This window comes from Anser anser (assembly GCF_964211835.1).
Source record: "Anser anser genome assembly, chromosome: 13".
NCBI classification, from domain to species: domain Eukaryota; kingdom Metazoa; phylum Chordata; class Aves; order Anseriformes; family Anatidae; genus Anser; species Anser anser.
Window position 1 is genome coordinate 9,924,207 of NC_139734.1, and position 26,797 is coordinate 9,951,003.

Sequence of the window (26,797 nt, forward strand, 5' to 3'; positions counted from 1 at the left end):
ATTGAATGATTTTAGATTGAGTGTCCTATCTGTAGTTTCCTATTGCTGCTTCCTTGGTAGTAGCAGTTTATGGAAGAGCTTTGGACAACTCATTCAGCCTTCGCACATCCCCAGAGGTGGCTGGAGCACTGGTAGCTCCTGGACAAACAGCTGTCAGTACCTTCTATACGCACTTCTCACTGCAGGTTTCATGAAATCCCATCAAGACAAAGCCAGGAAAACAACTTCCCTCCAAGAGCTTTACCCGCTATATTATTAAGGCCTTAGAGGTTAAAAATAAATAAACACGTGGATAAATCCAAAAGATAATTCCTTCACTGCTAGATTTGTAACAGAAGCTGCCCACATCTCTCAGATCCCTGGGTACGTATGCAGATGTTTCAGCCATATGCAACAACATATGGCACGCTTCTTGCGAGAACTAGTCATTTTTGCTGCGTGAGGCTCCAAACTCACAAAAATCATAAACACGGAGCATCCCAGCCTGCTTAGGACAGAGAGAGCATCTCTGCTGCCTTCATTTCCCCCTGCCAGACCAGCTGCCCACCAGCTGAGCACTATATTAGCTCCTTCCCTCTCTCACCCTGGTACAATTCAGGCTCCATTCAGGCTCTGCAGCAAATACTTCGCTTCCAGACCAGAGTGGAGGCAGCCCACGCTCCATCCTCATGGGCTCACTGGAGGGTGTGCTCCATGCCCCTGCCCCACCTGGTGACAAAGGACCCAAGAGCTCCTCACCTTCACCCCTGGGTCAGGGGACTTTGCTCCACCACAAGCAGCCGTGTTGTTAGCCAACGACGTTAGAAGCAGACACCTTTTATCTCGGTCCAGCAGCCCGGTGTTTGATCACAGTGCCTGGTGCCTCTGCTGGAAGATCAACAGGAACAAATTAAGTGCTGCTCAGCCTCTGCTGATCAGATCCCCTCCCTGCCCCAGACATCCCCGTGTCAGAAGAGACCGGTTGCATACAGCCTCCTTCCAGACACCCTTAGCAGCAGTGCACGTGTGTACAGCCACCAGCTGAACGGCGAGTCTCAAAGCTCCAGGCATTTCTCCCTTCTGATTAGTGACCGGCTTCTGCATTTGTGAAAGTTATTTGTAGGGCAAAGAGATTTTTCTGGATGCCGGAAGAAAAGTCCCTAGCTCAGATGAAATTCAATACAAGCGCATGAGATTGAAAAGGTCACGGTTGTTAGACTGGACAAAATTTAATTCTTCTTGGTTACAACAGTGAGAGAGGGAAAGAGAAGCTTGGGAATTCCAGCCTGACTTGAAGGAAATACGAAAAGGGATACAGAGGATATTTTAATCTTATAAAACAAAATGCAGACCGGCATGCTTCGCAATGTAACATCACAAGCAAGTTTCACATTTTTACAAAATTCCCCAAACAGAAAAATCAGAGTAACTGCTGGGACTAGGGAGGCTTAGTCCAAGAAGCCTGGAGTGGCTGCACACCTCGCATACGCTGGGGAGGACCAAAGCCCTTACAACAAAAAGCCTGCCCCAAATAGTTTGGTGGCCGATCCACTGGGCCCACATTTCTGTGGAGCTGTAACTGAACCATGTAGCTTCAGCCAGGTAAAAGTGGATGGTTTTGACCGATGTGACAAACACAAAACAGCTCCGTCTTAAACTGAAGCCTTTCTGGGTATTTTGATTTGCAAAACTGTTACGATTGAACACGTACCCCACTCCAAAACATACATTCAAACTTTGGCAGCTTCCCTGGGGCTTAGGGTTTCATTTCCTACTTGCTCTACACAACTCGTGTCGATGCTTTCCCATACACAAATACAATTTACCAATTCCTTAAACACAAACCTGTCGTTTGCAGTACAAATATGAACTGGAGCATAAACAGAGCACTAAAAGGCATGAATTCTTGAGATTTTAGTTCCTCGAAGTACTGACTTATTACTGCAAAACCGTGGGTACTCTGCTCACAGACAAGTTTGTATCTTCAAATGCCTGTCAAAAGCAGAAATTATTCAATTAATGTGGCTTTCTGCAAAGACAGCTATTTCAAACCTCTGTTGGAAATTTATTGAAAGAAATGTCAGTGTTTACATGTAGGAGAGAATGTTTGTTTTGGAGAGGGGAAAAAAAATCAGAGCTGCAAAGATATGAAAGGATAAAAGCTGTTTATTTTTGGGTTCTGGTTCTCAGTTCCTTGTCTAAATAAGAGACTGCATCTCTAAAGCAAAGCCTGGTTGTGAAGCCCTGAACCTCTGCCCACTCTCTCCTTCTGATCGCAGCATGAAAAGTAGCTGTGGATGACACAGGGCTGTGAATCAGTACTCTGCTCATTTGAGAGTACAGGAGCAGCAGATTTAGCTACAGAAATAGGAGAATACCTCTAAGCTAGTGCTACCCCATCCCCGACACCCCTGCTCACTGATACCCAGTTTGCTCTGCTTGTCGGAGCCTGCCAGTCCGCCTGCTATGGGGCAGAGGAAAAAGCCCTAAGTCACAATAAGTACATTGAGGGAAATGACTTGGTTAAGTCACTACACCCTGGAGCTTGAAAATTTGCTTGCCGAGGTGTTTGGCCTTGAGGTTATCGCTGCAGTCTCCTCTCCCTGCACCCTGAGGGAGCAGCATCTGCTCCGGATGAAAGCAAAGGAGAGGCTCTAGTTATCAGGGGGGCAATTGCTTGTAAAACCAGAGCAACAGCTCGGTGCAAACTACAGTAGCACTTCGACTCGACCTTAGGACTTATTAAAATTTGTTTCCGTAACTTGGTATATTTTGTCCACTGTGAGTCCTGAAAAGCCTCAGATACATAACTGTCAAATCAACGAGACACAAAGGTTATTTCCGAGGGCATTCACAGGCCTCCCCTAGACAAGCACATGGGAACAAACTCTTCGCAGCCACCCGTGTAACCTCCCAGAGAAGCAGCACTACCATGGAGAGAAAACAAATACACCCCATGTCCCCATGGCAAGGCAAGTGATGTTATATGCCTTTTTTTCTTGATCCTTCTGAATCCTCTCCCAGGTTTACCTGCTTCACAGCCACCTGTGTCGTATTTTATAAGCAGAAACATCCTTATTTTCTTCACAGGGCCTTTCCCCTTTCTCCACAAGCTCATCTGCCTTGCTGCCACCTCTCCCCCAGACTCAACCCCTCTCCAAGGCAGCTGCAGGAGGCAGGAGCAGCCCTTCCCTATGCCCACCGTGGGGTAGAGCATGCAGGGACCCCAGAAGCGGATGGCACAAGCCGAGAACAGCACAGCCCAGGCTGCCCACCCTACAAGTGCCTGCCCCATTAATTGATTTGTTCCCAGCTGCGATGGCAGGCATCGGTTTCTCCTGGCCGGGCTCATTATGCTGCCATCAGTACCAATTTGCTACCTGCACACTGCAGGGAGGCTTGGGGAGCTTGATGGAGATGTCTGATCAAAAAGAGCTATTGCCAAGCTTGCACGGCTTCCAGGTGCTGACACGTGCGTCCCTCCCAGCATTTTATTATTTAAACTATTGCTCTTGTTTATGACCTAAAGGCTTAGTGGTTTATAGTGCTAGATGAAGAATGCCTCCATCTATTGGAAAATAGGGGGGAAAAAAATAGTACACATTTCAATTTTCTCCCAGGTTCCTCTTGGCATCTCTACAGCTGCTTTCTCACTGCAGATATGTAGTAGGAAAAGTCAAGTTTATCTCATTTTTGCAGGAAGAGCTATTGAAACAAGAGGAGGCTTCCTCAGAAGCAAGACCCAGGCCCTGGCCCATGGTCCAACCGGACTTCCCAGCACTGGTGCTCCTCGGGGGCAGCTTCACAAGTGCCACCTCGGCCCCAGTGCCCTGGCAGAAGGTAGGCACAGCAGCCACAATTTGCCTACAGCCCACCTCCTGCTGGTGCAAAACCAAACCGCAATTGCATGTTTACCTGCACAGCTTTTAAATTTATTTTTTGTTAAGGATATTGGTAGTAAAGAAAACTATTCTCATCCAGAGGACACCAGACAGTGCAGGAGCTGCTACTTCCTTTTCATTCTGCCTACTGGTTTTTAACATACCAAATCCCGAGCACACAAAAGCGAAATCTTCATTCCCGGCAGGACAGATACATGACATGTTTCCGTGCTTACTGACAACCTTGACACGCTGTTAGTGTAATCATTTACATTTTGGCATTCTTGAACAAGAATAAAGCAAGTCAATGACCTCTGCTTGACTCTAAGTTGTTTTCTGCCTCATCACAACACACAGATTTAGAAGGATAATTACCTCATTACTTCTAGATGACAATCTTGAATTAAACTCCGAGGTCTCCACCGTCTCTCTCTTTGCAACTGAAATCACTCCAGACACACGAACAGAGAGGGTGATAACAGGAAGGCTTCGCAGGGCTTGTGGCGCACCCTCACAGAGATAAAAGGCCGAGAGCCCCCCTGGGCAGGCGGAGAGGGTGCAGAAGCCCCCACTGCACGGATGGGGGCTGGAGCCCACCCTAAGGCTGTGGCAGGCACCAGTCCAGCTGCCCTGGGGAGGAGCACAAAGAGCTCCTGCTCCCTGAGGCCAGCTCCCCCAGGAAACTGCTGGACAGACACACCTCGTACACCCTGAGCTCAACCACCATGAACCAGGCTTTCTGCATCACTCCCCACCTTGGGCCACACGTATTTTTGGAGGTGAGTCTTGTCCTCTCTCTCCCTCCATCGGCTCCACGTGCTGGGTGCTGCCGGCTGAGCTACTCTGGAGGAGCTGTGCTGCTGCTGAAGGGTGACAGCTCGCAGGCTTACAGCACCCCAGGGCATGTGGAGAGCCAGGAGTCCCCAAATACCACTAAAACGGGGTAGGGCAGAGCAGCCAGCACAAGCAGCACGCCCCAGAAAAAGGGACTGCAGTCCAGCACACATTCCTCAACAGCCACCCAGGCTCGCAGCTGCCACTGCTCGAGCAGAGCTACTTCAACAGCAAGCAGCTGGGGAATGGAATTGGCTGGGTCCCAAATAGGCCAGATTGGGTCACGGCACGAGTCACTCGCTGCTAGCCAGGAAGAGGCAGGCAACCGGGATGCATTTGGGAACCTGACAGAGGTTAATACCAATGTTATGTTTCAATGTTTGCTGAAAATCCGGTTGTCTCGTGTGCTCTGCGCCTTTCCCACTGAGATGGGAGCTGCCCGGTCACCTTGCTCAGCGGATGCGGTGGAACATCTTGTACCAAGCCACGCAATACTTGCCTGTTTGATCTTGCACGTGCTTTCCATCCAGTAATCCCCCTTCCCTGTGGGTTCCGCAGTGGGTCATCGCTGGGGACTGTTTGTTCAACCACCCTTTTATCAGCAAGAACATCACACGCTCTTGCACATGTTGTCGAGCGTGTAATCCAACCCGTGCATGCTCCTTCACAAGAGGAGCGTGGCCGGTAACCTCCACACAGCTTACCACAAGCTCTAGGTCCAGACAAATACACAGCTCAGGCACAAACCCAGGCTCAGGCTCCTGCCCTCCTGCTTAACACACGACCATGCACGGTGCTCAGTGTCAGCATCACCATCGCTGCCAAAAAGTGCTGAAGATGAAAGGGACAACCCACTAATGGAAATTACTGATCAGCCCCAAAATCTGCACTCCTAACTTCAAAACACAGTAAAGCACCAGCTGTAGCCTTGCCTGACTCAGAGTTCATAGACGTTCAATGTAATATAGATACTCTTCCTTTTTTTGTATCATAATTATGGAGTAATTTGAAAATAATCGAGGCACATCTTACTCTAGGCAAAAGCCAGTAGTTTGTATTTATATAAGCAGGTGTTATGTGTCTGCCAGGACAAAGCTGGTTTCAGTTTGGGCTTTTTCCCAGTAAGAAATGTATTATTTCAGTTGCTCTGGATCCATGTGGAGCCAGTGTTAGCTAGTCTATATTTATGGTGCTTGATTTAGCCCATACCATTATATATTAATGCAGGCTGCCACTTAGCCAAGGCCAAGATTTAAAGTGTTATTGTGTTTTCCTTCGGATGCTAACTCTTCCCCGAGCGTTCTTGCTAGCACTGCACAAATCAGGCAGTTCATCACTCTCAGGCAATGGTGCTCAGGGCTCCCAGGAACTCGGCCACATTTTTTTCAGTCCTGTTTTGTTGTTGTTTGGTTTTTTATGTCTAAGGCATCAAGCAGAGTTGTGGGATACATCAGAATGTCAATGGGAAATGGGCTCCACTTGTTCTTCTAGTACCTACCAGAAGTGCTTTTGTTTTGCTATAAGCTCTAATTATCTGTTTCAGTTTCACCAGTTACATTCCTGATGAGTGAAAGAAATAAGAAATATGCACATTCCATTACACTGTCAGCAAGTTAGCCCTGATTAAAATATATCTGTGTTGTAAAACCAGGCTTGCATTGAACCTGTTACTCCTTCAGCTCTCCAAAATGCAACCAAGAAGGGTCCAAGAACAGCTGCCCAAGGAGAGCACCTTACACATTTAAAAAGGATAAGCACAACTCTCATGCCCTAAAGCCATCCATTTAAGCAGTTGCTGATCTGCAAATAAAATCCATAATGGCTTTTAAAACGTTGCTCAAATTAGTGCTTAATTATCAGCCCTCCTCTGGGAGGTCAGACTGCGTGTTTATTTAAATGATTCCTTTTGCAAGGCTTTGGATGGTCTGACAGTCTGGGCTACTGAGGTCAGTGGAAATTTAAGCGCTGCTGGAAAACTTCAGCATGTGCATGGGGTTGCAAAAGCAGCGCCTGTCGGGGGGAGGCTCGCTCTCAGAGGAGTGTATTTGAGTTCCCAACAGCATTACATCGTTTGCCTCTACCATCCCTTAGATGTAGTAAGGCTACTGACTTAAAACCTCAATTCCCCTTCTTGAGAAGGGAGGAATAAAGCTGGATTTAGAAGAGGAAAAAGGAACTTTTTTTCATGAGCTGGCAAAGGGAGCTGGTGCTGAAAACGGAGCCTGTGATTTTGCTGCGCACTGGTGAAAATTGAGAGGATTGGAGTGCAGTACAGCAGGAGAGGAGACGGCCCAGTCTTGAAGGTTTTCATCAGGAAAACAGCCTTTCCAGGTCTTGTTTTACCTCTCCAGTGAGTCAGTGAAGTTCAAACGACCCAAGAAGAGACTTCAAGGTGATTACAGAGAACTGAAAATAAATCTGGGAGACTGAGTGAGCCAAGGAAAGAGACCTCAGATATTCCAGGCTCTAGAGGACCCTGCTCTTACCAACAATGCTGCCTGCTCCTTGCCCCTCGAGGGTCTGTTGGATCTACAAAGCTCTGAGTTGAAGTTTCCATAGATGCCCTTGACTGAACCCACATTCCTCTCAATGCCAACACGTGGGAGCGAAGTTCTAAGAGTTATGGCAGCATTTTGGGTGCTAATCATTGGGAAAATGGTCACCTCATAACATTTTCAAAGTCCACCTGGAGCTATCCATTCACTTGAGTAGCTTAAAGTACAGCATGTATTCCAATTTTATGCTACATCTATATCAATGTCTAAAATACCTGTGCAGCAACTGCTGTGATTATTCTGCATGCTAGTCTATATGTAACATAAAATTAAAATAGGTTCCAAGAGGACTCCGAGACATGTCTCGTAGCAAAATTAGTTTGTGTGACTCACATTTATTCAAATTAAATACAGAAATAAAGTCAAGAAAGTAATCAAAATAATATTTAGTGGACTCTCAGATGATTAACCAACATATTCAGATCCAAACTTCTCTATCAGTCTCTTAACTGGTTCGTTAGTTTCTCTTGGCATGAACAATTTTACAAACCTCTAGCTGACCTTGACATTTGAGAAAAGTGTATTCTGACAACACCTTGATTTATACTGGGGAAAACTTATTTGCCAGTGAGCAGTTTGAAATAGGGATTCAAATATTGTTACTTTTGTATTTTTCTTGAACTGAAATTAAAGAATAAAAACATTGCTATACACACGCAGTACATAGTACTTCAGTACTATGAAGTTGAAATTGTTATGAAATAAAAAAAAATGAATACTAAGGATTCAAATGGATTTGGTTTTTTGCAAACCACTTAATTTTGAATGACTTCATTATGAAACTTCACAGCCAGATGCAGCACTGAGTAAGGAGCTCTGAAGCTGAGTAACTTACGGGCACATTCCGAACATCTCAATGTATTGATAGCAGTGATGACTGTCCCCTGGGCTCATTACTTCCAGAAGTACCAAACTGGTTCTTTTCCTTGTGCGGATGACAGCTGCTGATATTCAGGGTACTCTGTGACTGTAACAACCAAACACGCCACTTGAGCTTTATTTTCACCCACAGTGGCAGGGAAAACAAACAAACAAACCAACCAAACCCCAAGAGAAATTAGGAAATCAAATTCAAAGGCAGTTTAATCCTGCCGTGCTCAGCACACTCTTCACATGCATCCTCTGCAAACGCTCAGCAAGTAAGGCTCCCTGAGAATAAATACGAGATTCAAACACCAGCTTCACTATCTATTGAATCCTGCCCTAGATCAAACCCTGTTTTACAGAACACAGCATGTTAGGTACTCATGCCCTCAATCAATACTCAGTAACTTCCTTTAGACTCTGGGACTTAACGCAGGACACCAGCCCTGCCCACAAAATTAAATGAATACTGAAGTGTTTTGCAAAATTGGGACCCAAGTCCTACAGCCGCTCAGTTTCTGCTCACATAATTTCTGACCAAATCCTGACAAACCTGACCATCATTATTTTCATGATCTTATATTAGTTATAGTACTTTGAAAATGTAAAACCATCTTATATTAGTTTCTCATAAATATAAATTGTATTAAAAAGCCAAGCCCTTCGCTTCAGTTAAGGTTCCTACGTGACAGCATTACACTGCCCTATCTCATCACTTACAAAAATCCAGACGCTTACGAGCAAGAAAATAATTAAGAACATAATAGATCATATACCACCAGCCTAATAAACACATTAAGAAGCAGAAAGCACATTTCAGCACAGTAACAACCCAGTTACAATTCCAAGGACAGCGTACGGGTGGAGGTGGGATTATTTCTACCTTGATTTTGGTACTTCCACATCTGTGCCACCTGTGTGCAGCTGCACTGCCCCACGCCAGCATGAAGGAAGGGGCTTTTTGCCTCCTGCCTCCTTCCAAGCAGGGCTTGCTTTCTTCTCAAGTCTACAGCAACCCCCTCAATGACCCATGACAGTGTCCCCACATGCCGTCGCCCTGCCCTTGCTGCAGGAGAGCTTTCTTGGAATATTTCTGAATACCTGGGGCCAGGTGAGGATGTACAAGGGTAGACTGGCTTAGGGCACGCAGCTCCTTTCTCTTTCACATTTGTGGCACGTGCTGAAGGGATGCACATCAGCTTTCCTTGGCTGTGTGAGATGAAAGGCAGCCTCTCAATCAAGCAAATGATTTTGGATGTTGGCATCATGAAGAAGAGGAATATTGCAGTGGAAAAGCTACTAGGAATTGTTTTGAATGCACTGCAGCCCTTCATAAAGCTCACTGGTCTCAAAAATGTGTTTCAGACCCTTTGAATCAAAACCAGCAGTTAAAGAGCTTTATTTTTTTTGAGTCATTCCTGTAATAAAAAATATATTTACCCAGACAAAGCTTTAAGAAATATTGCTGACTAACATACTTATTAAGTTTAGCTATGTGAGCCTTTAATTAAAGCAGAAGACCGATAATTTTCTGAGAGCAACGAAGCAGAAATACGTGAAAGACCTTTCTCTTTCGAACACACTGCAAACTAAAGGATTGCAACAACACATTCATCCCTACGGGCAAACAAAAATATCACTATGAGCTATGATATGAACTATTCCACAGGAAACACACTGCAAGGGTCAACCTAGTCTATCTGGAAAGAGATTTATACTTTAATAAGCTACTTAAGGCAGAAAGAGGCTCTCTCTGGAGGCCAGTTTTGAACCCCCCTACTGGGATTCACCCCTACCGGGGAGCACTTACGGACACCGCTAGAGCCAGCTGCCATAAATATAGGAAAAATAAGTTGTTTTGTTTGCTTTGTGTGACCCTGAGCCAGTAACATAGCCCCTGCTGATCACCAGGAGCTAGGTGTGGAGGAGCACTGCCGCTATGTCTGGGCCAGGGTAATATCCTGCAAGAGGGAAGGGAACAAAAGCTGTAGGAAATCTCTCCAACTCGAAGAGTTAGGTGCATGCAATAGATTTCTTTGGTGCTGCCATAATAAATTATAAAGACCACATTCTCATTGCACTGATGAAGAGGATTTCTTTTCTGAAATTATTACTGCCGGACAGTTTCATTTTGCTGTAACAAATCACCCCACGGTAGATAGAGTAAGGAATATCTGCTGGATAATTTCTCTTTCACAGAACTGTTTGGAATAGTTTTGAACAAGAGTTTCCAGTTCAGAGTGACGAAGTGTTCAGACTGAATTCAAACATGAATCATTTTTATACCATCCTTAAGCCTTTTGAAGAACGCTCATGAAAAAGACTGACTGATGTGCTCACACCTAGCTAGGAGGATCATGTTCTCACTTATCAGCACCAGTACAATTCCAGTTAACACAAGAAAAGATAAAAAAAAAAAAGTCAGTTCACGCCTGGCCAGCCACCTAGCCCCCACCTCGAGCCCACTTTGGAAAGGAGCTTGGGCCATACATACATATCAGGGAATGTTCCCCATGTCAGCAACTTATTTTGGAAAACTGGACAAAAAAACAGAGAAAGCTCACTTCCACATGGACCAAATCCCTGATTGCTTGCACGGAGCAGCCATCCTCGTAGCGTCTCCTCTTCATCATTCATCTCCTGTAAGCCCTTTTCATAAGCAGGTAGAAAATGAGAAAAATAGCCAAGTGCTGCTTGACAGCGCAAGAGCTTATTAAAAATGATGAGGAGGTTACAATGTAAGACACCTTATTAAAGAGAAGGGACACGTCCTTTTGGGAGCCTGCCACTGCTCCTGATTCATCAACACATTCCTTCCTCCTAAAGCAAACTATCCCAGCTCTCCTCAACAGCACTCAACGAACAGTGACGGCAAAGGGTGGCTTGATTCATTGCACTAAGGTAGAAAACGAGTTCCTCACACTGTGCTTAGCACTGCACGGGACATTAACTGAACAAATCTGAGTAAGTTGCAGCTCAGCAGAATGGGAAGCACCCAGAAAATGGCACACACAATGTGTTCTCGTAAGGAATTGTCCAGGAGATGCCAGGCAGGATTTGAAGCTGGATTTTTCATCTGTGACCTGCCACTTTCATGGCCACAGGACTCAGACCCCAGCTCAGTCCAGGCGGCCCGAGCTGCCCCAAAGCAACCGGGATGCCCAAAGCACCCAGCCCCGCAGTGGGGGCAGCTCATCAGCCTGCTGCATGCCTCAGCCCAGCGATCCTGCCGAGCAACTTGCTGCTCCCCAGGAGTTTCAAAGAAGGTTATTAATTCTGCAAAAACCTGCCTTGAAAATCCTTTCTGGTGCCCCTGAACAGGATTAGTTTTGACGGAGTGCCATCGTGTCACCTCATCTGCCTGAATTTCAGGCAGTTCAGCTCCACATCTGCCTCCCAGTCCCTCGGTTTAGCAGGGCTGTTGGTTCCTGTTAGTAACATAACACCTTCACCTTTCCCACCAGCTATTTTTCAATAACTTTGATTTCATCTTTTTTTTTTTTTCCTTAAGCCTGCACCGGGTTTTATTATTTCTTTCTACTCTCATAACTGCAGGTTAAATACCTTCCATGAAAATCAGGCTATAGATCACAGAGCAGAATCACTCGAAGTTATCAGGTACTGTACTTGATCAGCTGAACACCGCTCTGACATATGCTTTCCAACAGATTAGTCCCCATAAATTTTAATCACTCCAAATTAGAATAACGCTAAGCTGGCTTTGGGATCTGGCTCCACTGTGTGAGAGGGACATTTAAAAGCAGAGTTTGAATGGTGCGTATGTTTTAGAAGGGCTTTTTGGAAAAGGTGAATTACAGCCCCTTCCTCAACTTAAAAATGCTGTTTCCCAGCTAGAGAGGGAAGGAATGGGGAGGGGATTTGCTATATAAAATGCAATTTAAAATGTACGTTATAAGCCCAGTAGCAGGTCCTCTAGTGCCTGATGATACATTTCAGCAAATGACTTAAGCAAAGTTTTGTCCTTTCTGCCAGACCGAGTCCAGCCACAAGACTCCTCCTGTTCAGAAAAATCCTGTTCAGAGAACTAACCTACAGGCAAGTGGAAGCAGCACGGTCACTGCCAGCACCAGCACCACAACAGGACCTTTCAGCTCCTGAGCCTGGCAGCCGGGTACCCTCTCCAGGTGCCCGGACCTGGCCTTTCTGTCAGGGCACTGCCAACAGGATCCCGAAAGGCAGTGCAAATATTCCCAGTCCCTGTGCAGCTGCCAGCAGCAGCATTACTCGCTGTTTGATGACCTTATGTTATTGTTTTACCTTGCAGCATTGCTTGAGAGCCAACAGAAACTTTTGGCAGATGGCCACATCACATGTCCTCGGTGTCCCAAACACGAAATCAGTCCAACTGCCACGGGGTTCTCTTGCTTCAAGCATAGCCCCAGCAGTGGTAAACGTTACTTCATTTCCCAGTGACTGCTTAAGTCCTATCACCTTCTCTCAGACATGCAAAAAATAATACCTGAAAAGAGTTTTAAAAGGCACTGATCTTCTCTGGCATTCACATATGCACCATCTAAAAGCATCAGACTTTAGTCTTAGGTTATCATATTGTATTTTTCAGAGCCTTTGACTCAGTAGAAACAACTGTAACTTCAAGAATATAGAAACAGTAAATCTGTACGGATACCATGTTATTACTGCTACATAAAACTCAGTGCCATGAAGCGTCCACAGGACAGGAGTGCCAGCGTGACCCGGGGCCCAACACAGTGCAGGGCCCCAAAAGGGTTGTGCCAGTTTGCGGCACCTCCTGCTGGGGTGGAAGCTCAGATTCTGGGATTGTGCGTGGGATGTTTAAGCTTTCACTGTGACGTGGCAGAAACGTGCATCTCTTCTGCCAGCACACCGCAGCTCCTGTATCACCTGAGTGGTGGCTGCTCATAAAAACACGTTATCTGTCACAAACTTACGGTCTCGTGCATTACTGTGTAAGAATGCTGTGACAGAGGCATGAGACTTTTTGCAGTATTTCTGTTCAGTTAGGCAAGTATCAGGTGCCAAAATGAGGTGGTTCCAGCGCTGCAGCCATCCCAGGACGGCCCCTCCAGCTGCATTTTTGCATTCACAGCAAACACAAAATGTGGCCCCATACGGATGGTTTGCTACTTGCCATATTTAATATTTACTATTAAAACACCAGGAGAAACAAGGCTTCTGCAATGTAAAGCTGTGGCTTTCCTCCTCCCGGTCCGTTCTTTTGTTTCTTGCCCAGTCCCTGCCTTGACCTGTTTGTGGTGCTGCTCGTTTGCAGCCTCTCCCTCTCCCTGCAGCACACCCACACCCCGCTCATCGCTCACCTGCTATCAGTCTCCATCCCACGAGGCTTAAATCATTAATAAGTCAACTGCCCACAAGAGTACGCTGGCATGCCGTGCTCTCAGCTTTCAGCAGCTGCTGCATTTTGCATGGAGCAGAAGAAAGCTGAAGGAAGACTTAAACTCAGATCTTCTGGGTCCCAGAGGCACCACAGAGCTACCTGCTAGAGCGGGACAGGGTCACCGTGCCTCCTGTTCTTCCCCTCACCCTCTTTGCTATTAGCTTTTGATAAAAACAAACAAAAAATGAAAAAACACATTATTTAGTAGAAAGAATATGGTTACACTGCTTCAGCTGAGCGGGGATCTTGTATGCATACCCACATCTCAGGAAGCCTTACCCCATGCGTCTGCTGCTCGTTACAAGGGCACAGACCCAAATCTCAGCTGTTCCCTGCCTGCTTTTCACTCCCCATAACGTGAGGGGCCACCCTGCAGCCTCCAGGACTCCCCAGGTGCCCATGGCTCCTGCTCACCTCCATTGCTCAGCCAGGGGGACGAAGCAGCTGTACCACGGACCTGCAGTCGCCTGCACTCAGCCGGACACACTGCCTTTGAAGCCAGAGGAAATTTAGCACAGCATCCCCCACCCCGCAGCCCTCTGTCCCAGCCCACGGCACGCAGTTTGCTCTGGTCTCTCCAAAAACAAGCTCCTTGCTTCAAGCTGCAGTGAATTTCTAAGCAGGTGCTGGCCCCAGTCCTGCTGGAGGTGGAGCTACCTTGCATGGATGAGAAAACACTCCTGCAGCAGGACCACGCGGCTATTTTCTGCTCTCCCATGTCCCAAAAGACTCTCCTGGGGGCAGTTATCAGCCTCAGACCTGCCATCTGCCAACAAACCTTGCTGCTCCACTGCACGGATGTGCTGACATTGCTCTAAAATAAACAAAATAAAGTCTGATTTGTTTTCTAACTACTAAACTCACTACTTTTTGGAGTTGGCTGCTGGTTTTCCATAAAATCCAACCCATCTAGGGGGCAATACTGGGAAAAAAAAAAAAGTAATTCCCGATGATCTTCAAGGTGACCAGCACACGGAGAAGTCACCTCCCCCAGCTAAAGCACTGCCTAGCTCTTGCAGCGAACCCCCCGGTTCAGCCAAGCACCGACCACTCAAGCACTGGAACGCTTGGAGTGGGAACCTGAGTGGGAAAAGGTTTTCCGATCCTATCGCATTTGAGACTTTGAAGATTTTCCATATTCTAGAACAGAAGACAGTCAAAAAACGTCTGTACACTGAAAATGTCAAAAAGTCACAGCCCGGGACTGATTCGTTCCAACTGAAGCACTGAAAAATGATTGAACCTTTTGATTTTGACCTTGAAAGCCTTCTACAACACAAACACTGCCAGGGAAACATTTTTCTTACTTCAAAAGTCAAAATATGATTATTTCCATGATTTCAAAACAATTTTTAGTTTAAAAAGCTGCCATTTTCCTTACACACCATCTTGGTTTTGAAAAACTTGGCGTTCACTTATGCTATTTTTTTCCAAGTTTCTTTATCATTCAAATGTTAATAAACCAAATAGCTCACAAGCTTTATTTTTAGTTTGCAGAGATTAAACATCCTTCACATTAATGGCTCTTCTAATGTTTTACTTCAGTTCATTCATTTCCCTCACTCAGTGAATAGCAGACTTCTCAGAAATCAACACAGCTCGTTAGAAAAAAGACAAAATGCCCATTAAATTATCAAGTGCCTTTCTCATCAGAGCGCAGCCATCATTCTCTGCAAAGGAAAACCAGAGATTAATTGACTCCCTAGCAAAAGCAATGTTTAGACAGATGGCACTAAGAAACATCCGACTGGCATTCCTTAAATTGCCACGTTTAAGTGACGGGGACATTTTGGGAAAGCAAGTAGGCAAAGTGTGAGCAGTATCCCTTCGAGATGGGCTGCAGCAGGGACAGATGTGTCACACCAGCCGCTGTGTACTACTCGTTCATCCGACAATCAAAGATGCTGCAGAAGTAAACTGAACTATAAAACAGGAAAATTAAAAAAAGAAATGCTACTATCAAGTTTTCCAAGTTAAAAAGGCACATGTATGAAGCAAATATCAACACTATTGTCACTAACAGACTTTCGTGGCAGTAAAACCTATTTGCTTCAGTACTTCTGGTTCATCTTCAATATTTCAGTATTTGAGTTTCATACGTAAATGAAGTTTGACTTGTGCATTCACATTGCATAAAAAAATAAAAATAAATCCTGAATAATTTTAGGCCTGTGACCTTTGGAAACGTGCAGATAGCGGTGGTCACCTCCAGAACTATTTTCAATAAGAAAAAATAGAAGATGTTCCTCTAAGTTACTTTCCTCTTAATAACCTTCTCAGGGCAGGAGTGATCCCAGACCATAAACTATTTAGACTTAGCCTTGCTAGGAAACCAAGTGGCAGAACCAGTGCCAGCCACAGAGGAACACGAAGGTTTCAGGACTGGAGGCCACCGTGCCCCTCTTCTGCAGCACTTCACGGCAGAAGCTGCCACTAGAGCACACCGAACAGCTGGCACGCTGCTTAGGTCTGCCTCACAAAGCAGAGAGAAAATCCTGCAAGGGGGATTTTAAGAGAGTTGGAGTCCGTAATGCCTGGCAATGAGACGTGACCACTTCAGCAAGCGCCAGAGCTCTGCTGTGAGGGTGCCAACTAGAGGGGTGCCACATGCTCTGCCCCACAGCAGGGGCACATACCAGCACGGGAGGCAATACACAAGCTGCTGACATTAAAGAAATCTCCCTCCTTCTCAGGGAATCTGTCCCAGCTGTAGTAAAACGTAAGAGTAGGCTAAAGCACTCACACAGAAGACTTATAACGTTCATTTCCTAGCTTTGCCCTATATACAAAGGGTCCATCCACATCAGTAGCCACAGGCACTGGGTTAGAGACAGCAGGGACCTGGTATCCAGGCTCCTTTCCTCATCCCAAGCCCCAGGGGGAACAGCTGCCAAATAGTGCTTTTACACTTCCCCTTAAACAGGCGCTCTCCCCGCCTGTGGCAGCAGTGACGAGACCCAGGACAAGTGCCATCTGTTCCTCTAGATAGGCATCGGCAGCACCAACCGCACCGCAGCAGTTGGAGCCCTTAATAAACGCACACTATCCAGTTTTCCTAAGTACTGGGGCCAGGCCTAAACATGGAATTGCTATTCCAGCAGGATTTATTGATATTTATGTTGCACCCCAACAGCCGGCCTTCAGTAACGAGCATCATATGCTGATCCAACTGTTGGCACAACAGCATTAACCCAGGCCTGAAAGGAACCCTAAGAGCTCTGCTAAAACTTTGCCTTTCCTCCCAAACCTTGCCTAGAAACCACATATCCGCGCTGGGGTCTGGGGGCATGGACGTTATCAGGTAGGCTGAGGGCATCACCCCCAGCCACTGTAAAGCTTGGGGCAAGTGGAACATCCCCGATAAGGGACCTGGGTCCCAAAGGCAGGAGCCGCGGGGCTCGCTGTGTGCTCTGACTGCTGAGGGCTGGCTGTTGGCCTTGCTTTGCTGACAGACGGTACCTCGACCGCCTGAAATAAATAGCGTTTTGTTGCCTAAGCTGAGAACACTGGCACGAGCCCTTCAGATAAGGAAATACCAGCACAGGGGGCTGTGTTATCAGCATGTTTTAAAGACACTGCAGATTAGCAGGGAAAGGGGGGGCTTTAAGTGGAGCTATTTCATTGATTTTAGAGGGCATTGCTGAACAGGGCTCGCTCCCATCTGACAGGCGCTGAGCAGGGAAGGTTACATGAGCACATGGGGGCTGCAAGGGGGTGTATCCACTCAGCCTGCTCACTAACAGAGCCACCAGATCAGCCTTATTACTGTTTTAGTCAATAAACCCCAGTGGGTGAAACTACGTGGATGTTTATTACAAATCATATTTGACAGAATGAAATTAGCACATAGATGCTCTTATGTTGGTTAATGAGGTCTGAAATATAACACTATAAATCATCAACAACAGCCATCTGGTGACAGACACATGAAAAGCAAAGCAGGTGATTATAGCACAGCCACATCACTGCAGTGACAACAGTTTAAAATAGCAGCCTACCTCCCCACGGCACACCAGGGGGGTAGATTAGGAAACAATCAGTTTTCCCTTGCAAGCAGACTTCCTGCTAGGAAGCTGGAGTGAAACACAGGGCTGCTGAAGGGACTGAGCCTTTCACCCCACGCCGATACAGCCTTATGTGCCCTTGGATCACCATTGGATAAGAAAGGTCTGGTTATGCCATCCCTCCGACAAAATAAAATGAAGGCAGAGCTGCTGTGTTAGAGGGGTCTAGATCTGGGTTTAGTGTCAAGCAACGTCTTTGGGTGTTTCCAGCCCAGGCTGGGTAAACACTGAGGTTGTATTGTTACACAAGTGCCCAAGTTGGTATCAGTGTAAGTAAAGGAAGCTTACAACCAGTCTGAAATTCTGAACAGTTATGAAAAATGCAGTGTTAATGTGTATTTTAATTTGCAGTATTTATTATCCAACACAATTCTTCACTCTCATGATTCCTCACTCTGATGGTGATGAGGCAACCAGGCTTTCCAAACATACATCTATTTTCATCCAAGGTCTATAGTAAAACATAGGACTGAGTAAATGCCTTGAGTACAGCGATTTACATTTACTGTCCTGTATTTTTTGTTTTGCAAGTAAATCTACCTGGGAGACCACCACAGGTAGCAGGAGGTGAGCATAGGGGAGGCATCAGAAAATCTGGCGGTATGGATGGATTACAGCTGCGAGCACACACACTCTGCAAACAGTTCTCCTAGTAGCTGGGCTCATTTTATGGACACACATCTCCTGCTTTATTACCCAATTCACAGCCCATTTCAGTGCTGGGGAGAAGTGCCAGGCCTCTGCTTATGAACACAGACATCACCTGGGTGGTATGTGCCTGCTCTACAGCCCTCTCCTCCCAGACAGCATCCCCATCTCTCGATAGAGCATAAATAATGAGCACCTCCTTACCCGTCTTCTCACTTGAGGAGCAGAATATTCTTCTCTGAAAGCTAGCAGCATATCGCAAACAACTGATATATGACCAAGTGCTGTACAAAAACGATGGCCCTAAGTCTTCTCTTTGCTGCGTGACTGCTTCAGTGTAACAGCCTATGCTCTAAACTATCCTGTGATGGGGTTCTAAAATATAAACACATTTATGCTTTCCTTTTTTTTTGTATTCCACTACAATCTGCTATACTCCTGTGGTTTTAGCTTCCGTTTTAACTTTGTTTTCCCATTTTGCAAATTCACTGCTTATCATTCAGCTCACCTCTGCCATTTCCATGTTTACAACTATCCTCCATATCCTTCACCAATGCAAGATTCAGCATGGTGACGTTTTTTCACTATAGCAAGTTACATCTGGAACACGTGAGGTCTCCAAGAACCACCAGGTTACAGCAAAGCCTGAGAATATTCCTCCTGCTCAGAAAACTGTGCATTAGACAGCAAATTAAATGTAACCTGTCATACAAGAGGCTTTGTCTGTACTCTTTGAGAGCTTTATGAAGACCAATTTCTTACATACTCCTCACTGAAATGAATTTTAGATGACTTATATTGATCAGTGACCAAACGGTTCACAAAAAGCCAACCTGAGAACAGGGAAATAGTCCTGGGGATGAGGGGGGAAAGGCAGGAAGCTGCTTTGATCAGCACTAACAGGTAGAAATTTAGAAGCAATTTAGAAGCAACACCAGCAATTCCAGCAACCCTTAGCAATGTTGGCTCTGTAGTTGGCCCTTAGCATACAATTGTTTATCTTATACCAGCAAGAGAAAGCCAGCCAAACTTTTACACATGAACTGCCACAGGAGAACAAGAAACCTGAGAAGAAAACAAAAGTTTGTGACAAATGCAAAGCCACAAGCAAAGAGCAGAACTCCAGGCGTGGATGAGTGGCAGCAGACCAGGCACATTGCTCTTGGCTGGTGTGACGCACCTTGCTTTAGCCAAGGGACTGCTGAAAGCAAGGGAAATCAGCATGGGAAGCGTTTGATAACAGAAGTCTCTATTCTGACAAGTTCATTTTGATAAAACCTGGCCCTCAAAGACTTCTGTGCCATAGAAAGGATCTAGCTTATAATTCCAGGACACGTTTGGACTCCATGTGGCAAAGGGACTGTCAGTACTGGCAGGAGACATCTGTGAGACAGCTGGGCACTAATTCTAAATAGGAGGCACAGAGCGAAGAACAATCTAAGGTTACATTTCTTTTATGTTTAGATCTCAAACTGCCTCGCAATACAAAAAATAGATTTTGCTCAGTTGCCTGCCTGGCTGATAAAACCTCAACACTTGTAATGGATAAAGCACAGCCCTGGCTTTCCTACTGCAGTCACTGTTCTCTATAGGGGTAGCAATATAGCACAAGATTAACCTGCAAGCTTCACTGCAAGTCTGTTAACGCAAATAGCCCACACCCACAGTCATCCCACGGACAAGATTACATCTGCAAAGACCTGTAGGACTTGAAATCATTTCCACATCTCATAGCCTACAAATGCAATGTGTTTCTAAGTTAGTCTTATCACAGAAAGCAAACATACTGTGAAAAGAAATGGCAGCCTGTCCCACTTATTTTTAGAGAACTAAAAAAGGAAAAAAAAACTTTCCTTGATGTAAAATTCTGGGGAAAATTCTGCCCAGTTCCTACAACTGGGATGCTTTTAATGCAAACCATCCTTGTCTGCCAGCGGTCTCCTGTCTGCTGACAAGTGTTTGGGAAGTGCCCCCATGTCCCCAGTCCTTACAGCAGCCCATGGCTCATTTCTTTCTGCTGGCCTTTCTGAGCTTCTGAGTGCCAGCCCCAGCACTGACTACTGCTGCTTTGCAAAAGCCGCATCTTGAAGCATTTTGATCATCTAACACCAAAAGGGCCTCCAGACCATGGCAATCCTTGAAGCGACATTGACTGCATCTGCTGGAAGCAAAAAAGCAATTACTCAAAGTGCTCTGACAGCAGAACGTGGAGGAATATTTAAGGAGTTTTAAAAGCTTATCAGGGATCTCAATTTTGTGACTTGTTTTCAAATTTCCTCCGTAAGTCATGCATCAAGAAAAGAACGCAAATAAACAAGGAAAAATATATTGAAAAGATTATTTCAGTCAGCAGTAAAAACGAAGCAATACAATGGGAGATTAATTTCACCTCAGAGCATGCCGAGTGATGACATGAATACTCATTTCAGAAGATGTAAAAGGAGTTTGTGCCCCAAAAGATGGAGTGTGATTATGAGCTTAAGGGGTTGTTTAACTTGATAAAGTGCCAGATTCTAAATAGAAACTGTGCTTTAAATATTTAATCATATTTTGAACAATTTCCCATTTTTTCCTTGGCTAAAACCAGACAAAATTGCATTTTTCCTTAAGCCGCCAAGAACTTTGATACAGAAAATAAGCAGGAGGGGGAAGACTTGGTTAAATTTGAACCTGTTTGGGTGCCTTTTGGTCAAAGCGGTACAGTGAAACACTTGCTGACAAATGATGGGATTAGCCAGTGCCTTTGGACTTCGCAATGGCTTACAGAGCCCCAAGTGAATGTGGAGCACCTTTCCTACCCATCGCCATGGAAAACAGCCCAGCTCAGTACCCAGAGCCTAGCAGAGCACCCTGCTGTGACCAGCAGCTTTGGAATAAGGAGATTTTTTTTTTTGGCTGGATGTTTTATATCCCATAGCCCAACGCACGCCTCCAAGCCCAGCCCATTGGAGCAGCTCCTCCAGCAGGCACGGGTTCATTTGGCTTTTTGTGGAGTCGGGTCCTTGGCAGCTTGGAACAAATTTTACATTCCAGGGAGCCTGTTTGGATAACAGAAAATGCAAAAACCTTCACACGGCAAGTGATCCCTCTCTGAGCAGCATTATAAGCCTGGCAGACATCCAACTGGCACAGTAGCTGGGAGCAGCAAGCAGGCACCACTTAGCTAGTGATGTGTAAAGGGCACTTCTTAACAAGTGCCGCCTCAAAAACTGTCTTGTGAAACCTTCCAACTTGGGTTGTACTCATACATCACCGAAATCATCTGCATATAATTGAGGGTAGCTAATAGTCCCAGGCTCCAAATAAATCTAGCATCTCTGCTGCCCACCAGCAGTAACAGTGTGACACTTCACTTTGCCTGTTCTCCCTTCCCTTTGGCACATATGGCTAGCTGATGGAAACAAATACTCCTTAAGTGACTGCTTTTGCACCCTTCATTATTTTAGCCCTCAAAAGCTCCCTGTGTTTGGAGCCAAACATCCCACTACATTCCCACCCAGAGCTTAAACTTCCCTCAATGACTGCTTTTACAACTCCACTTTCACAAATTCTAGTACCAGGATTTAACACTTTCACTAATAGTGGATCAGACTCTGAAGTTGGCTCTCAGATGTGCCTGCACTTTATTTTTATCACAGAGCATTTGAGCCAAGTGATGGGTACTTCACAGTCCAGTTGGACTTTTCTGTAGGGACCCGGTGGGACAACATCTCTCCCACACTGAGCTTTATGGGCACAAAGGGATGACTCCAGATCATGACTCCTCCCCAGAGTGGCTTCCTTAGAGCCCACAATTCCTTCCCCAGACACCAGAGCAGTAACCAGGCCTCCCTACTGAGAGGGTAAACAATTATGCTTGGAGTCCCATGCAGATTTGACTTGCCCCTTGTTGCAGTTTGAAGCTTAGACCGTCTGCCAATGCTGCAGAAAAATACACACACTCAGCACAGCAAACGTGGCTTTTCCTGCAGGAAGATGCAAGGGGAAGGCAGTGTGCTTCCTTCCCTCCCTCCCCACAGCCAACCCAGCCTCAGCTCTCCCTCTAACGCCCTTGAAACACGGACGGTGCAGTGGGTGGCACACCTCAACCATCTGGATGCAGGAGCAAAGGTGATGGGAGGTGGTTCCTCGGGTTGCCCAGCACCAGGGCTGTTGACTGATGCGTCAGGGCAAAAATTCCTTAGCAGTGAGAGCAAGAGGGGCAAAATCTGCCCCTCTTTTTTTTTTTTGCCACTGTTTCTCTCACTGGGATCTTTTTCACTTCTGTCCTTGTTACTTCTGTCCCGAAACCCATTATTTTCTCTTGGCTTCCAGCTATCCTGACAGCAGCCAATTTACCAAATTAAAAACGAAATGTAAACAAAGAATCAAAACTAACAGCTAGCAATCTGAACAAAAAGCATAACAAAGTAACTATATGCAAACAAGCAGCTTGCAGAGCTAGCAGAAATTGAGAGATAATAATAAAGAAAGGATGCAAAAAGAGGAAAAGCAGCATTGGTAACTTTGGTAGGGCAGTGCAAAAGCACCCAGCGGGTCCAGGACCTGCACCATCCCTGGGACCTCTCAGCTTATTGGGAGGATTTGATGCTTGCTCCTGCCCACAGCTCAGCTCAAGATTGACTGGTGTTTTCCCTCTTTACCTGGAAAAATCAGTGATGCTTGGATTTCATTAAAGCACCTGGTTCTGCATAGATGTTTGTGGGCTCAATCCCCTAAGTCCTTCTGGCTATCACAGACAGCAAGGTTGTGGCTGCAGTTGTAAAAAGATAAAATATCTAACTACCTTAGAGCTAGCCTGATCCAGTGTAACAAGAACACAAGAACTCATTGGAAAGCCTTGTTTCTGCAGACATTCGAACTCAGGAGCAAAGTTTGGTCTAAGAGCTCATCTCGGGGTGGATTTAGAGCATGGAGGAGGGGGGACGTGCAGGGGGTGGCACTGAGGGGACACCCAGACCTGCTGGCACACTCAGCCAGTGCACAAGTCACAGAAGTCACCCTGCTGGGCTCAGGAGCTGCCTGCGCAGCCCAGTCCCACGCAGCACCTCCTCCCAGAGCTGTGCTTTCTCCTGGGAGCATATTTTGAGCTTGTTTAGTTAAGTGCATCAAAGTGAAAAACAGACAAAAGCATCAAGAAAAGGAAGACAAAATTAGCTAGAATGAAGCCTCTCTGATCAGAGTGGTGTTATAAATGCCTAAGAATATTCATTGCCCACCCAAAGAATATTTTCAAAGGAAAGCAGCGAGGCTTTGATGCCTTTGGAGCTCAAGGACTTCAGCTTTTTGCTTGAACTTCTTTATATTGTGTTTCACATTTTCTTCAGGGAAAACACAAGCACCAGAAAAGCACCCTTATCCTTAAGTGTGCTGCAGCAAAAGAGATGGCTTCATCTCCAACTCAGAGCTGAGAAGTGCTTTGCTTTTCAAGAGGTTGAGGTAAACAAAAATTAACAATCAAGGGAATCAAAATGCCCAAAGGCTCTTTACTCACTGCTGAAGAAGTTCTATGAACAACCCCCCCCAAAAAACCAAACACCTCAAACTAAACCACAGCTGTAGAATCACAGGTATTCAGGCACTCACGCTGCAAGAAGAGGAGACACAGCAAGGGAAGATGCTGAAGCGTACCACCCTGCCCATAAGAGCCAAGGACAATGCCCTGCCATGCACCCGTGAAGCACAGGCATGCGGGTGGCAGCACCGGGATTTTCAAGCAAGTTGGGGACAGCATCTCAGGAGGCACTGCACGTACCTGGCTGGAGGCCAGAAGCACGAATATATCAGCAGGAGACAACCGTGCAAACAGTTTGCAAACAAGTTGCTACATAAATCAAAGGCCACAGAAAAGAGTCTTATGTAGGGTGAGAAACCCCATCCACAGCATTCGTGGGCGGCCCGTGCCCAGGAGGACCCCAGCTTGGGTTTGCCCCCTATCCACATGCTATTGTCATGTCCCTAATATATTTGGTCCCAAATCTCTGCCATGGCTGAAGTCTAAAAGGCGCTGGCTCCTGCCAGTCCTCAGAAAGCAGCAGATGGGAACTACTGTTCCAGTGTTGTAGCAAAAAAGCTACAAAAAAAAAGAATGCTACAAAATAAGTTAAGCCCTTGTTTTATTATCATGCGCCACCAGATCTACCTTTGCATCTTCAGTCAACTCAGCTTCCACAGCAGTCAGATATCCTTTGATACTCTTTGTGATCAAATGGTCCTCTAAAAGGATGCGCCACACAAAACCCTTTTAGATAAAGAGGCTTTCAATATCTAGCCTCATAAAAGATATTTGAAATAACTCAAAGTCATTAGCAAACCATTCTCAATCAGCACTTAATGAACAAGAACACAAGAGAACTATTACCACAATTAGCTGCTATAATAATTTCACATTTTCTTTCGCTAAGTGAATGAAAAATAAAGCAGCCACAATTATTTAAGGTATTTATGTGGATTCTTGCAGCCCTCACACGATTACTCAATTGGATGACACGGTGGTTTCATCTGACTGCCCAGGTGACAAGGGAAAGAGGCCCTGGGGGCAACACCCTGTGCATCTTACAGAGAAACAGACAAAGAGGGGTTTTCACCTAACACAGGAATCAGAGACTGCTATTTTGGAGGCAGGCTATGGGATCAGGTGTTGCCTTCACCAGCAGCAATAACACCAGTGAAGTGCCATTGGGGTCAAATCTGGTGTCAGCCTGCTCAAATCTCCACACAGCAAATGGGTTTCTGGTGATGGGATCCCAGTCGCATCCTCTGGAGAAGCCCTGTCAGAGAGCTTTCCTTTGACCACAGCTGCCTCTACAGCAATGCCTCCACAAGGTCCAGAGTAAAAGCTTATCACCCAGAGAAAAATGACCAGGTCTTATTTTAACCTGTAAGGTACCCCACAGATTTATAGGCCATCCTTAACTAGTCCCCTATATGCTTCAACCTCTGGGTTTTTAGAGAGCAATCTGCATCTAGACCCTCATTTCCACCTCCTGCCATTGGCTTTCCATCACCGCCCCCACCAGATTCAAACTCCAGCCACCACCAGCTTCTGGAAACCACCAGAAAGCAGCACTGCTCTTGCTAGCACCCAGCACAGCAACCAGGCAGTTGCCCTTGCCCCTAACTGTGCCTGTGCTTACCTCCCCTTGGTGATCAGCAAGGCGGTGCTGCTGCAGCAAGGAGGGTTTTAAATCCCTCCACTCTTCTGCTCTCCAATGAAGTCCATAAACCCAACGATCTGGGGCTGTTCGATGGCAGACAGACAGCATATTGAGGCTATTAGCAAGAGTCAGGTAACAACAAACAGCATCCTGCTATGAAATTAAATGGAAATGCAATAAAATCCCCAAACAGGAAAATATGCAGATCGACATGAACTTTGTCACTTTGCTGAATTAAAGCACGTGTAGTGACAGGGCTTGTTTTTCAGATGGGAAGCAACAGACTTCTGTAAGATGTTGCTGACATCTGGACATAAGCGGTTTTCTTGGGAATTGACAGTGGAAATGCAACAGATCTTCTAGAGGACATTGCTTCCTTTCATTCAATGAGATATCTATATTTTAAGACAAATTGAAGTTTTAATCAAAGTTCTTATGTTTGTCAAAAGCAGCAGTAGTGACAAGTGCTCGTTGGTTGCTGGCTCGTGCTGAGCCAACCATTTGAATGTTATTCTGGTTGATTAAATTTGCATTGCTAATCACAGAGAAGCCATATGCCTCGCACACCTGTAGAATACATCTCTGGGCTTTGAAAGGTTATTAGCACACCATTATGCTTTGGCAAGAAAGGGCTTTTTTCCAGCATGGGCATGAAAAGCACCTGGGGATGCAGAGGGATGCACAGGTCCTGGCCACTTGTCCTGCCTGCGGCCCCACCACAGCCCTGCAGACAGCAGGCGAGGGGAGGAACCTGCCTCAGCCTGGGCAAACACCCTTCGGTTCCAGCAGCGATATGCGAAATCTCACTTCAGAAAGAAAAAAAACACAGAATGGTTTGTAAAGATAATGTAATTGCTGCTCTATCTGGCTTCAGCTGCCTTTTAAATGTCTTGGCTAAAAATTAGGGGTTTGTTTTTCCTGTTGTCTAATTAAGAATTTTGTCATCACTTGAGATTGCTGAAATTACTGTTTTCTCCTTCAGGAGATATTCCAAAAATTAAACAGACTTCTGCTACTCCCATTAAGACTTTGTAGAGGGATTTTTATCCTGATTAAGGCGTTAAAAATTAATGCCACGCAGACAGCTCCCTTTGGATTGTACAGACTGCAGCTACTGCCTGTCTCCTCCAGGTATTTCAGCCAACACTGCCTGTAATTAACATTACGTGTCTTAGTCACTGTCTTCTTCTCAGGGAGCTTTCAGCAGAGCTGAGCAGGGGCAGCCCAGCCTGCTGTGAAGGCAGGCTCCAACACCAGGCGGAGGGAGCCTTGCCCTCTTTCTGGCACACAGCTTCATTAGCAGTGAGACAAACACTACATGGAGAAAATTCAGCATGCATGGGGCTTTCCAGGCTAAGGCTCCTGCGTTGAGGTCACCTCTCAGCATTCACTGCCACCCCTGTGATATCCAAGCTGA

At 45.9% G+C, this 26,797-nt stretch overlaps 1 protein-coding gene across 1 annotated transcript in view; it reads right to left on the reverse strand.

Moving 5' to 3' along the window:
- GPR50 (G protein-coupled receptor 50) overlaps window positions 1-26,797 on the reverse strand; it is a 119,274-nt gene that overhangs the window by 19,977 nt on the left and 72,500 nt on the right. Inside the window, exon 3 of the mRNA XM_083797192.1 lies at window positions 739-867. The gene's annotated coding sequence lies outside the window, so the exon portion shown is untranslated. The remainder of the gene's footprint in view (window positions 1-738; window positions 868-26,797) is intronic.